The sequence below is a fragment of the Rhagoletis zephyria genome, unplaced genomic scaffold, assembly GCF_001687245.7.
Source record: "Rhagoletis zephyria isolate East Lansing unplaced genomic scaffold, Rhagoletis_zephyria_1.1 Rzeph_scaffold_02045, whole genome shotgun sequence".
Classification (NCBI taxonomy): Eukaryota; Metazoa; Arthropoda; class Insecta; order Diptera; family Tephritidae; genus Rhagoletis; species Rhagoletis zephyria.
This window is the reverse complement of record NW_016159129.1, coordinates 26,333-39,498: the sequence shown is the minus strand read 5'-3', so window position 1 is coordinate 39,498 and position 13,166 is coordinate 26,333.

Sequence of the window (13,166 nt, the reverse complement as noted above, 5' to 3'; positions counted from 1 at the left end):
GAGAAGTACATGTGCAAAAATTTCCTAAATTGCATAAAGGAAATTTTTGCACATGCAGCAGTACATAACATGTATTTAAGCGCCTGGTGTTAGCAGACGCGCCTAAACAACATCCTAGGCACTGGACTTTTTTGGCGAATAAAGGCTGGTTTTCATTATGTCATATTTTGACAACAAAATTTGTCGACATATTTTGACACAACTTTCTTTCCTTTATAACTACCTTTATCGATGATATAATGGGCCAAAAACTTACAAATAGCCGCTTTAGCAGCGCATGTACACGCTTGAAAGCCTATTCTGATCTAAATCAATCAAAATACCATTTTTAGACCCATTTGACAATATGTTTTTGCTCATTTGACCGCAAATGCCATTGAATTAATAGAAAAAAAACTACGAATTTGAGGATAGCTAAGTAAAGGGTTAATTTTTCGTATTAGCTGCTCTAAATGCAATGTAAAATGTTTAAGATAATACATAATATAACTTTTTCAATTTCTTCCTATTGACCACTTTTCTTTATAATTGTTTATTCTTCAAAATGAAAGCGAAGCTTTTCCCGTGCCTATAAGTAAATATATTAGAACGGTAAAGGAAAAAAAAACTAAAAATGCATCCGATCAAAAGATGATTGTACCTAAAATCTAGTGACTGTACCTAATGTACCTTTAAGTCAGCAAACGTCGGAAAAAGGTACAATTGTACCTACTTTTTCATCCCTAGTAGTGCACCTACCACGGGTTAATAGAGTAGCTACTGGCATAGGAGTCGGTGCGGTAGCGGTTCGAAAGTAGCGATTGACTCCAGCAGTATTGGAGGATAGTATCAGAATGTTCATAGTATCTACATACCCATTGCTTTAATTTTTCACGTTGGCGAAGAGTTTCACACGATTTCTTATTCTATATATGATCTTCTGCAACCCTAAAAAATGGTTACGATTGAAGATTAAAATAAAAAGAAACTAATACATTTTTTTTTTTAATTTCTCATGAGGTTGAGGTTTTATCGAAATTTTGCTTTTTCAAGCTGTGGGGGGCGGCGATGGGGGCGCTCCGTCCGCAACCGCCACTGCCTTTTGCATCTTCTGCCGACCGCGAGCTTTACCTGAATACTTCGAGGCACGCTCACTGCTTCCACAGCCGCCTCCATTTAGTGTTATGCAGTGCGAGTAGGACGTGTTTTGGCAGTACTCCTGACTGTTCACGTTTAAGTTTGATAACCAATTTTAAATTACCTAAAAATCGGTGCTATACTTTTATACGTGTGTGCACACAACTTTTCCCGGTCTCTTACACTTGTGATTGTATCATTTGATACCTGGATATGTCGAATATGGATATATATAGATCGAAGAGCGACGAGTGTCTATTATTAAAGCGTTGACGGCAGTTATGTAGAGTTCTGAGGAGAGAGTGATGCTGAAAATCGGTGAGTTCGCTACTGACAGCTGCTGAAATGGCAAATTTAAAGCAGTATGTAACTACAATTGAGAAGAGAGTAACTGCTGTCATTGAACTTGTTTCCACACATGATGCAATATTAGCTCTGATCCAATACTTTTCGTGAAAAATCCTGTAAAACTGTCAAACAGCAAAATTACTCTCCGAAGTGAGAATAAAAAGTGAGTAACAACAAAAAGTACGGGAACAAAAAAACCATTTTTCCTGTAAAAACGTCAACCAGTGAGTGCTTGACACTTTTCATGATTTTACCAGAAGAAAAAGTTCGGGTAAAATCTTGCAACTTCATTCTCTACACAATTCTCCAAAAGTCGCTCCCATTTACAGGATTTTGGAGTACGGGAACATTTTTCCTGCAACTTCCGGCAAGTTCGTGTAAAATCCTGTAAGTTCATGGAGTACTGGATCAGAGCTAATACAAGGTGTTATCGGCTGGCAGCAGAGAACATTCAACAACGAGAAGGTGCAAACGGCTTAGTGGAAATCATTGTGGTATGGAAATCTGAAACGTTTCTAGTATGGAATTTAGCAGAGGCGTTTGGATCGCAATGCTTCTGTTAAATTCCGAGGTAGAAACAAAGAAATAAATGTTTAGCAACAGATATGTGTTTTGCCAGCAACATCTGTGTTTAAAGAAGTTGCATGCTTATAAAAAACCAAAAATGTGCCAAATCTTCGTTTTAAAATGGTTTTTTTTAATGCTTATATTTTTTTTATATGATTATATTATAAATGACTTAAATCTATACTAATTATATAAAGAGAAGTCCCTTTTTTTTTAACAGGTAATCTCGCGAACGGCTGGTCCGATTTTCATGAAATTTTGTACACAAATAGCTTTCGGTAACCACCAGGGACCGGTCTATTCGAAAAAATCTTATTATGGTCCGATTTGCTTAAAATTTAGTACGAAAGTAGCTTTTTAGCATATATTAGCATATATGACCCATTTTTTCCGGGAAGTGGTCCAGGGACCGATCTATTCCAAAAAATCTAATTTACGGTACGATTTGCTTAAAATTCGGTGCGCAGGTAGCTTTTTAGCATGTATTAGCATATGTGATAAATTTTTTCCGAGAAGTGGACCAGGGACCGATCTATTCCAAAAAATCGTATTTATGGTCCGATTTGCTTAAAATTCGGTACGTAAGTAGTTTTTTAGCATATATTAGGATATATGGTCCATTTTTTCCGAGAAGTGGACCAGGGACTGATCTATTCGAAAAAACCGAATTTAAAATTCGGTACGTAGGTAGCTTTTTAGCATATATGATCCATTTTGTCCGAGAAGTGGACCAGGGACCGACCTGTTCGAAGTAATCGTATTTATGGTCCCATTTGCTTAAAATCCGGTAAGTAGGTAGCTTTTTGCCTGGATAAGCTTATAGATTCCGGTTTTTCAATTTTCATGCAATTTCGAATATAAATAGCTTTAAGTAACGACCATATCAAGGGCCGAATTCGTCACTAAGCAAGATTTTTTTGCTCCAATCAGAAACAACGGATACTGTCAAAATATAATTATAATATATAATATATCTCAACTAATATATATTTAGAAAGCCGTTTGTTAGTTTTCGCAAGGCTCGAGAGCGGCTGAACTGATTTTTTTGAAACTGCCACCTGCCGCACGTGTCCCAAGGATGGTTTTAGGCTGAAAAAATCTATATGTAAAGGGGGCGTGGCACTTCCCATACAAACCGAATTTCTCATGCTACATATCTCTGAAAGTGTGCATGGTAGAGTTTTGGAAATTGGTATGGAGATATACGAAATCAATCGCATACCCTTGGAGAAAAATTGGAACTATTGGAAAAGGGGGCGTGGAACTTCCCATACAAACTGAATTTCTCATGCTACATATCTCTTAAAGTGTGCATGGTAGAGTTTTGGAAATTGGTATGGAGATATACGAAATCAATCGAATACTCTGGAGAAAGAGGGTTAGCTGATTGGTAAAAATGGGGCGTGGCCCATCTCCCATACAAATCGAATTTTTCATACTGCTTATCTCTGAAAGTATTCATGGTACAGTACTGGAACTTCGTATGGAGATATGTATATAGTTGAAATCAAGCCCATACTCATGGAGAAAATTTGGGCTATTTGAAAAGGGGTGTGAGGCCTACAAACGTACCGACCTTTAGCTATCTTTGAATGAATTTTTTTATTCTTCTGTAGGTGTGTTTGTGAGTGAAATCCTCCTAAATGTTTGTACGGATTTTAACGAAACTTTTTGCGTATTTGAGTGGGTCTCTGGATGGTTTAGTTTCACAATTTAATCCGACAGTTGGCTCTGTAGTTGAGTTATTACTAAAAAGCTTATTTATGATCCGATTTGGCTAATGTTTTAAATATGTATGCAATACTATTGCAAAAACGTGCTGCCTAGTGGTGCTGAAGTCGAGCTATTACTAAAAATAGCCAAGTGAGAAAAGGGGCCGTGAAGGTCAGATTAAATCGACCTGTTGCATCATTGAGTATATCGAACGCTCCTGCAATTGGACCAATGGATGTGATTTTCCAATATTATTATGCGTTCAAACCTTTAAGGTATTTCGTCTAAAATAAGTATATGTATATTGCATTTCTGTAGAACAATGATTCGCACCCATTTTGAAATTGCCACCTACTATACTGAAAAGCTTCTAGGACATTCACTATAGAACCGGGTCATTGTTGCCGCCAGGGAGTGAAGAGGAAAAAATTTATTTCGCTTTGCGAATAACCGTGCTATGAAATGCCGCACAATTGGAAAATTTCAAGAACGGATATAACACTTTCCTTAGGTTATTTAAAGCGGCAAATGACCACCAAACCTTAATCTTAGCAGACAAATGTGCCAATGAAAATCGTAAATGTGAATTGTTGGTGAAAATGTTGGACAAAGAAGTTTCAATAAAATACATAAAAATTTTTGGCGGGACGAAGTTCGCCGGGTCTGCTAGTATCTTATAAAGAGAAGTGTAATGTTTTTTTTTATCTAAAGCTTATAAAGTTAGAAGGACCAAATTCGAGGATGTATTAGTCCTTGACATATATATTTTGTTTTTCAAAAATAAATATTGGAAATTTCCAAGGATATTCAAGGATAAAGTTTTAAAAGGACATTTTCAATAATTATTCGTCCTGGTGCACCCAAAAATTTTTTTTATATTCTACAGAATTTTCCCTTTTAATTAATACCCATATTGTTATTCTACAATGCACCTTTTGAATAATTTTTTTATTCAATCATATCGTCGTTTAAAATGCAAAACCGCGTATCAACAAAATACAAAACCGCGTATCAGCTAAATGCGAAACCGCGTATGTTAAGTTGTAGAAGTTATTTTCCAGAGCGTAAAAACACTCATATTTCAAAATGGTTCTCTTTTTATTACCTCCCTTATATTAGCTCGGGATGTAACTATGTAATATTGATGCGTCTAAAAGAAGCAGCGATTTCTATTCTCAACATGATGGCAGTATGAATGGAAGTTATAATAGCGAGGTTTTAGTTTTTTAAACTATAATTTTATTTATAAAGCAATCGCCTCTCTGGCTAGTATATTTCAGAACGAGTGGATTGGGATTGAGCCAAGAGCTTGTGTGAGCAAATCCATTTTTTGGCAGCCAATGTCAGTTACGCGGTTTTGCAGAATGACGATACGCGGTTTTGTACTTTAAACGACGATATGCTTGTTTTTAGGCTTTACGTTTTTTATTTATTTATTTTATTTTTTATATTAAAAATACTAATTACAAATGATAACTATTTAGTATGAAATACTAACATTATACTAATTAACAATACTAACTACAGAAAAATGCGGCATGCACCCGCAATCATTCGCAACATCTTACACACCACACGCAACATATTTTACAAAGAACATACACAAAAAATGTTAAAAACGTCTGTGGACATGTTAAAAGCGTATGTTGAACTTCCATAGTGGATCCATTTCAGACGACAATATTTCCGCTCAAAAAATATGCACCTTCTCGTTCTTAAATGTTCTCTGCTGACAGCTTCTCCCTCTAATTCCGCCATATGGACGGCCTTAGGTGAAGCAGTGTTACTTCTTTAACAATTCTTTGCCTAGTAATACAGTATAATGTTTTTTTATTTTTTTCTCAGTATACACATTTTGTTTTCATAAAAATATATACATATAAGAGCAAATTTTGTTTAGAAGAAAATATGGAATTTATATTTTTCCCCCAAACGGGGATTAACTTCTTCTCGTTTTTCTTCTTAAGGCGAGTTCACAGTTCATGTCCGAACAACTTTTTATTTGCTCCCAAAACATTTTTGCCGGAGAGGGTGCTGAAGTTCGGCAAATGTTTTTGTTTGTTCTGATGCAAACAGCTGATGATATTGCTGCCTACATCCGATTTTGAGGGCAAATAATACATGCAATTCGCTGCAAACGCATATAAAGGAGAACGCGGCAACCAGAATCATCAAGTCGTTCGGACAATAAATCAAAATCTGTTTGATTCGAAGAAAGAGTGTTCAGCACATTTTTGTCGCGCTCTCAGTGAGACAAGGTGAGAAAGGAACGCGTAAAATTACTAACAAAAAGTGTCCGAACCCGAACGGTGAATCCGCCTTTGTTCTACTGAGCTAAGGCAGTATCAAATCGAGGTGCCACAACTGATGCCACCTTGTATTGTTGCATCATGGTCCCCACAGATATAGTAATTATTATAATCAACGGTATCCCGCAAGCTGTTGATGGGAGTTTTCGCGAAGGTATGCAGTGCAGCGCAACACAAAGCCCCGCCACTGCGTGAAGCGTTCAGACCAGCGTTGGCGTTTTCAATGCGTTTAATTACCCAAAAATAAATCTATATGACCCACAAATCCCCACAAAATTTTTTAAAATACACGGAAAATACTCACAAGCAAAATAATTAATAATTTTAGGTTAAGTTTCCTTTTCCTATTTTCTATTATCTTTTAAAATATGTTATATAATAATTAGATGAGGTCAGTTCTTGGAACTTTTATTGAACAAATATAATTAGTCATTAAAATTGAATCTTTAGTTCTTCAATTTCCATTGTTGTTATTAATATAAGGGGTCTTCATCTAAAGTGATAAAGGGATAAATTTATATTTATCAGTTTATCCGCTTCATTTCATGAACGCGGCTACTTGGAAACCTGTAAGGGTTGAATTTTGCTGAAGTTATATATTTATCCACCAAAGTCGTTTGATAAAGTGATAAACTTTGGTTAAATAGATTTCCATATAAAGCTTGACAGTTCATTTATCAAAATGACACATTTATCACTTTATCAAGTTTATCAAGAGTGGCTTTGAATTCGAAGTACCTGGATGCTACTTAGAAACTTTGTAAGTTCCTTCCTGAATCGCCTCATTGCATACCATGTCGCAAACTAACAAAGGCCATTTCTTACCTGAGTTCTTTTATTTTTCAACCACTTGTCCATTGCTGATTTGGTCCTATGCGACGTGATTATTTTATCTTCTAGTTCACTTCTGACTGTAAAGGTTGCTAGACTTGCGAAGTTTTTAGAACCAATCAGTTACTCAAAGTAAAATAATTTCCGCAAACTACTGCATACGGCGAATTCATACAAGGTGGTATCGGTAGAGCAAAAACAAAAATTACAATAACTTTCAATTACAGAAAGAACTGCCACAAATGTACAACAAAGAAATCATTTTTACACCAAGGTCGGTGTTGAGCAGAAATTTTGTTTGGCAAACTGCGTGCAATTGTTGTTGCAGCAAACTTGGAGAGAGCGAGTTTGGTGACTCTCACAGCAAACTAATTTTGTTTGATCAAACTGCAGCAAATTCGGTGTTGTCATATACAAAACTTTTAGATAATTGTTGTTATATTTACACAAATAAAAATATATTTAGGGGATTGCCTTAAACTCGCAAAACCTTAAACTGTGTTAAACTCGTAGGTTTACGAGGGTTTTATGAGAACGCTCCCTTTGTGAAAAGGTGTAAATATGTGCTTAAAGTGACTGTTTGACAGATCATCCAGGATTTTGTGAAGCAATTTTTGTTTCGTAGTATTTTCCATCATATCCCGCCATATTGTCTCTATCACTCTTGGCTAAAATATAATCAAATATGACGAAAATTTGCAAAAACCTTATTCAATACAGTTAGTGAATAAAATTTGTTCATTTTATTCGCTTATTATTTATTATTTTTTCATTTATTTTCATTATTTTATCATACATTATAGTACAAAAATTTCGGTTCCTCGTCAACACTGAACTTTACGAGCTCGCTTGCGCATCAAATTTGCCTCAGAATTTTACGAGGGGCTCGTAGATAGAGCTCCGTACAAATTTTGACAGTTCTTTTACGAGGCTCGTAAATTTAAGAGTTTTACGAGATGCACGAAGCTTTTACGAGTTTAAGGGAAGACCCCTATTGATTGTGGACGTTATGTACATCTGAAATTTTTAGTTTGTGTTGGAAATAGCCATGAATACCATAATGACCGTGCTACCCTGTGCCAAACTTGACATAACAACCTCCGGGCAAACTTAGCAGCCGCCATTTAATTTGGCAAACAAAAGTTTGTCTGCATAACACCGACCTAACTTAGGGTTTACACCGGACAATACTGTCATGACAATAATGTCAAAATGATGTGTTTGTTGTAAACGAGGCGAATTCATATTACAGCAAACATATCATTTTGACATTATTGCCATGACACACGATGCAGCGAAACAAAGGTGGCGCCTTCCACGGACCGCTAGTCCTCTCTTTCTCGATTTGACAGCATCCATCCTTTCGCTGACGTCACATTATTATTTTTTCGCACTAGTGATGAATTCTAAATATTCATGTTGTACCTATTTGCCGAAAAGTTGTACCTAAAAGTAGATACACGTACCTCAACAGTTAACATGTAATTGTATGTGCATACATTTTTGACACTTGGTGGACTACATCTTCCATCTGTACCATAACAACTTTTGGACTTACCTGAAACAATATTTTACTACGTTCCAAATGTACCTACAATAACACTGTGGAACAAATTTTAGCAAATTTAGGTCGATTCTGAGAGTGAGGGGTGTAAATAGAGGCTAAACTAGAAGACCCGTATCGCGGCGTTTGTTTATGTTAGTTCGAATTTTTTTTTAATCGACCTTCGAACTTTGCAGTCATATGCAATAAATTTCTTCCCCTTCATCCTCTTTTTCCTCGTCTTCCACTTTTTTGTTTCCAACCACCGCACAGGTAGCGATTTTTATTTATTTCGTACAAGCGAACTAATATCAAAAATAAAGATTCAGTTAAGACTCGAAACTCAGCCGAAGCTGATGTCTTTTAATTTTCGCTCGGTCGTGATAAAATTCGCTTTAATTTTTTTGGAACTTATTTCATTTTGTGAGTGATTTAAGTTAAGTGCATCGGTTTCATAAAAATAACAAAAACAACATTGTATAATATATATTGTATTAAAAATGTCGGAACCAAAATGTAAAATGGACCATTTTTGTAATGTTTGTGGACGTTTCGTAGCAAGCGATGAAAAATGTGGCAATGCGAGTGATGTTTTTTGGAAGCCTATAAACAATATTTCTCGCAAGAGTTTATCACTGACGTAAACTATGCCCCTAAAAAAGTTGGCTTTAATTGTTATTCAAGTGTTATGCAATGGAAAAGTGAAAAGAAGAAGGCTATGCCTTTTGGTATACCAATGATGTGGTTAGACAACAGCCCGCATCAACAAGAAAATTGCTATGGATGTTTCAACTATCATAAAACTTTGAATAGAAGGAAAGCAAAGAATAAAACTTATGTAGCAGTGCCAAGTGTCCAATTACCATTACCGCCCTCAGAATTCGTTCCAGTACCACCATACCGAAATATTGATCTTCAAACAGATATCAGTACTACAACCGCCGCTGCTATATCCATGCATTTCTGCTCAGAATACGACCCTGGTGAAGGTACATCCTATGAAATATCAAAGGACCCAATCCTAGTCACACAAAAGCAATTGGATGCAATTGTTGCAATTTTGTGTTTGACTCAGAAAAAATCAGAACAACTGGCTTCATTTTTGAAAGGAAATAATTTGCTGGCGAAAGGTACCAAAGTAACAGCATATCGAAAACGCCAAAAAGAGTTAGAAAAGTTCTTCAATGTAAATGGTGCAAAAAATTTCGTTTATTGCAACGATATCGAAAAATTAATGGAGACGATAGGGTTAACCTATAAAAAAGATGATTGGCGTTTATTCATCGATAGTTCACTAACCAGCTTAAAAGTTGTGCTTTTGCACAAGACGAATAGGATGCCTTCTGTTCCAATTGCGTATAGCACTGACACTAGTGAAAATTTCGATAATTTGAAACACATTCTGGAAGTAGTCAAATTTTAATTGTTGAACACCAGTGGTGCATTTGCTGCGACCTCAAAATAGTTTCATTGATTACAGGCTTAACAGCATCTGACCGTCCAAAATATCCGTGTTTTTTGTGCGATTGGGATTCACGATACGGAGAAGGTATTAAAGGAAGAAACCAGTACAAACAGCATAACTGGAATAGTCGCATTNTTAGCAGGCGGCTGTGGATCAACATCACTGCTCTCTCTAATATCTTGGTCATCGTCATCATCATCAGAAAGGTCGATAATTTCGTCCAACAGATATTCTGGAATTTCATCTTTGTCTTCCCCTTCTTCTTCTTTTTCCTTCTTCAAAGGTGTTCAAAGGCTTAACAGCATCTGACCGTCCAAAATATCCGTGTTTTTTGTGCGATTGGGATTCACGATACGGAGAAGGTATTAAAGGAAGAAACCAGTACACACAGCATAACTGGAATAGTCGCATTTGACGGAATGGCCTAAAGACAATAGGCTACACGAAAGTCTTGTTCCTGAAATGAAAATTTGGTTGCCGTTGCTCCACATTAAACTTGGCATTGCTAAAAATTTTTTGAAATGTATCGCAAAAAGATCAGCAGTATTCAACCGCTTAAAAGACATTTTCCCAAGACTAAGTAATGCCAAAATTCAGGAAAGGGTTGTTAATGGTCCCGACATACGGAAACTAATGAGTCGTCAAGATTTTGACCAAGTTCTGACAGACCGAGAATTAAATGCATGGCTCGCATTGAAAGCAGTCATTAAAGGACTTTTGGGTAAAGAACGCAAAGACAACTACAGGCAATCTGTTGCAAGCATGTTGGCAACTTTCGATGAAATTGGGGTTAATATGTCGTACAAAACTCATCTCTTGCATCAGCATCTTGATCAACTAGCTCAACAGTTGCCAACCGAATCTGATGAGCAAGGCGAACGTTATTACCAAACTGCGCTTCCATTTGAAATAAGGTAACTATAGAGTGTGCATATTTTGAATTCCTAGATTTTTCTAATATCTTTGTCAGAGTGCACAATTTAAACATGTTACCAATTGAAAACTTTTTTCGTTTCAGGTACAGAGGAAAGAAATCTCCATATGCAATACTCGCTGAAATTTGTTGGTGGTATAAAAACACCTTTGAAGAAGAGGAAGACGAGGAAAAAGAGGAAGAAGGGGAAGACAAAGATGAAATTCCAGAATATCTGTTGGACGAAATTATCGACCTTTCTGATGATGATGACGATGACCAAGATATTAGAGAGAGCAGTGATGTTGATCCACAGCCGCCTGCTAAACGGCAACTGGCCAAATCATTAATTTAATTTATTTAATTTTTTTACTTAAAACTTTTCATAACTAACATTTCCAAATTATATTTTTTTCCATATTTTTATAATTTCTTTTTCAATGTTTCTTCAAAACCAACACTGAAAAAATTGGTACATAAGAAATGAGAAGTAAATTAATATTAAGCTGGAAAACGCAAGTTTTGTATTATGATTGTTTTCTTTTCAAATAAAATTTATTGAAGAAACTGAGAAGCATATTAGAGATTAAACAGAAAGCAAAAAATACTTAGTTTTGTGGAAAATATGTTAAAATAGCATGAAAAAAAAATGTCCATCATTTTGCTTCATAAGAACTACCAAGGCGAATATATATAAGGTGGTATCGATTCAACAAATACAAGAATTACTTGTATTTTGTTTTTGCTTTTAGCGGGCCATTGTCAAATTTCAGCTATTCTTCCCCGAAGGAAAAAGGGGAACAGAAAATACAAACACTCTCACGTTTTCACTCACTCACTAGCGAAATACAAAATTTTGACAATCAAACGCTACTCACAGCTGATGAAACAACACCACCTTATATAAATTCGCATTGAAGCACTACAAAAATTTTCTAAATCAATTTTTTTTAATTTTAGTTGCTGCACAGGTCTCTAGCAATAATTTGGCTTTAACAGATTGAAAAAATATCAATTAGTCGACGAGTTATAGCCAAAAAACCATATAAACAATATGCTGAAAATCGGCATTTNTAGCAATAATTTGGCTTTAACAGATTGAAAAAATATCAATTAGTCGACGAGTTATAGCCAAAAAACCATGTAAACAATATGCTGAAAATCGCCATTTGACGGCAAAGTTCGAAGGTCGATTAAAAAAAAATTCGAACTAACATAAACAAATGCCGCGTTACGGGTCTTCTAATATAGCCTCTATTTACACCCCTCACTCTCAGAATCGACCTAACTTTTGCTAACCTGAATTTGTTCCACAGTGTAATGTGATTGTACCTAATGTACGTTCAAGTTTAAGAAGCTGAAGAGTAGGTACAATTCACCCTAGTTTTACATCACTATTTCGCACCACTTGTGCGCTTCTTCCTCTTCTTCTTCAAAATTATTCTTTACACTCCCATTCTCATAATAATGTGACGTCACACCCAGTTGCTCTTAGCTCGATTGGCGCAATCTTTTATTCTATCAGTCTTGGTCATGACAGTATTGTCCGGTGTAAACCCTAAGTAAGAACCACCGCGGCGAAAATCTCAGTTGTTCAGGCAAGACCGCATTGTATAAGTTCGCCTTGCTACTGCAAAATAAACATACCTGTATTGTTGCCAGCTTTAATTAAATAATAATAATTAAATAGCTTGTACACGCGGGTTTCACCCCGCGCTTTTATACAAATATGAAAAATAATTTAATGATGATAGATTTTTTTTCTGTGCCCATTTCGTTATAGCTCGTTATTTTTTAAGCGAGTTAAGGTATTTAGGCCGTTTAAAACTATGAAATTATAAAATCTCGTCTGCGCGATAAGCATACGAAGGATATCAATCCCTTTAAGTTTACCTTAAAATGGTTCCAGGTATATGGCGCGTGAACGTGTAACCTTCTTGGAGGTGCCACGGCGGGTTCTAATATTTCCAACTCAAATTTAGCAACCTTGCCTTGATAAAATACCACTTCTCATTACTGTAGCAAATGCCTCAAGAGAGCTCTAGATTATAAGGACGAACCCGGCTCTCCCTTTTCCATTTAATGAAATTTATTCTGTCAGTACGGCATTTATAAAATAAATCTCCATGACAAATTTAAAATACTTCGAGAGATTTTCTATCCTTCCAGAGATATGTATTAAGAAGTTTTTTGAATGTATGGGAGGCGACATGCCTTCTTTTTTAATCACTCACATTTTTTTCCATGAACAATTAATAAATTTTGTATACACAACTCCATACCAAGTTCCAGTATTCTTCCACAAACACTTCCAGGGATATGTGGCAAAAAAAAATAAATTTGTACTGGAAGTGCCACGCC